This window comes from Dendrobium catenatum, unplaced genomic scaffold (genome assembly GCF_001605985.2).
Source record: "Dendrobium catenatum unplaced genomic scaffold, ASM160598v2 fragScaff_scaffold_1467, whole genome shotgun sequence".
Lineage (NCBI taxonomy): Eukaryota > Viridiplantae > Streptophyta > Magnoliopsida > Asparagales > Orchidaceae > Dendrobium > Dendrobium catenatum.
In genome coordinates, this window is record NW_021319929.1 from 723,052 (window position 1) to 725,360 (window position 2,309).

Sequence of the window (2,309 nt, forward strand, 5' to 3'; positions counted from 1 at the left end):
GTGAGAATGAGACCAAATTGAGTTGAAGAAAACAAGTTCATTACTTGAAAGGTCAGTTGTTCCTGAATAAGAACTCTAGACGGGGTGATCTTAGCGGAGACAAATCTAGGAAAAGATTCTTCATTGGCTTTGGATAGAAAATTATCAGAAGAATTTCTTTGTGGACCCTTGGCGAGAACCTTTTGTCATTTGCTTGAACTTGTCATGGATAAGATCTAAAGGAAGAAAGGGTTATGAAAGGGATGTGTGAGTGTGACTGTTGAGTTCATAGCCGGTCAATTTAATTAAATACGACCATTTATACAGATGAAATTACATTCGTTACGTATGAAATTCAGTTCGTCCTGTATGAAAAAAATTTTTACGGACGAACGAATGAGTCCAAAATGAACGACTTTTTGTAATCACATAAATTACGAAGCGACCTTTCATACAGACTTTTGACCAAAAGACCGTATAGACGAACAGGTGTTTATCCTGGACGATAAAAAATTTATGATCGTTTTAATGGCAGTTGAAACCGTCCCCCACATCGATTCGCCAAGCATTCGTCCGGATGAACCAAAGGTTCATACGTACAAATATAATATTAAAAATGATCTTATCCATTTAATTGTCATTCAATCATCCCGTCGTTTGATAATTTCATTTGGACGATCGTGACGATCGTACAGACGAAGTGAAAAATAAAAACTGAAAAATTGCACGCAAACGGTTCAAATCCGACAGTTGACACACTACACATTTCGTTCCATACGAAAATATTTACGTCCTGGACGAATGTTACTTAATTTTTCAAAAAACATGCACTCAAGCAAAACCAAAACACAAACTCAATAAAAACACAATAGAAAAATAAAATTACAAACTTAAAATATAAAAAAAATCTCAAACTCAGAGATTCACACAAAAATATTAACTAGAAACACAAATCAATTTTGTAGAAAACAATTTTATTAAGCATTCAAATCGATTATTCCAAGCCTTGTTCTTAATGCATTGAAAATATCAAAGGCTAAAGGTTTTGTAAAATGTTTGCAAGTTAATTTTCAGTAGAAGCATGAATGAGTTCAATTTCTCCTTTGAATACATGATCCCTTATGAAATGATGCCTGATGTCTATATGATTGGTTCTTGAATGTTGAATAGGATTTTTAGAAATGCAAATAGCACTAGTGTTATTACAATAAATTGGAATAGTGCCTATAGTTAATCCTAAATCAATCAACTGTTATTTCAATCAAAGTACTTGAGACACACAACTTACTAATGCAATGTATTCAGCTTCAGCAGTAGATAGGGATACTGAATTTTGTTTTCGACTGGACCAAGAGACTAAAGAATTTCCAATAAACTGACAAGTTTCAGAAGTGCTTTTTCTATCTACCCTACAACCTATAAAGTCAGAATATATATAACCAATTATTTAAATGAAGAGCTAAACTTAGGATACCGAATTTCTAAGTTCTGAGTTCCTAACAGATATCTTAAAATCCTTTTTATTGCTGTCAAATGTGATTCTTTTGGATCTGATTAAAGTCTAGCACACAAATAAACAATAAACATGATATCAGGCCAGCTAGCTGTCAAGTAAAGCAAATATCCAATAATCCCTCTAAATTTATTTTGATCAATAGATTTTCCCTTAGAGTCCTTATCCAACTGAACTGAGGAACTCATAGGTGTACTAACAGGTTTAGCATTATCCATTTCATACTTTTTGAGGATGTCCTTAACATACTTTGACTGACTAAGAAATGTACCCTCCTCAATTTGCTTAATGCTAAAGCCTAGAAAGTAACTTAACTCTCCTATTAATCTCATTATAAATTACTCAATATTTAGAAAAATCATCACAAAGATTTTTATTTGAAGATCCAAAGATGATGTCATCAACATAAATTTGTATAATGAGTATATCTTTTCCAACTTTCTTCAAAAAGAGAGTTGTATCAACACTTCCTTTCTCAAATAATCTTTCAAGTAGGAAGGTGCTCAATCTCTCATACCAAGCCCTAGGTGCCTATTTCAATCTATATAATGCCTTTTTTAATTTGAAAATATGATTTGGGTATTTAGAATTTTCAAAACTTGAAGGTTGTTCTACAAAAACATCCTCTTGAATTACCCCATTTAAAAAGGCACTTTTTATATCCATTTGGTACAGTTTAAATCCTCTAAAACATGCAAAGGCTAACAAAACCCTGATTGCTTCAAGTCTAGCTACAGGGGCAAAAGTCTCCTCAAAATCAATCCCTTCAATCTGATTATACCCCTTAGCAACTAATCTAGCCTTATTTCCAATGACT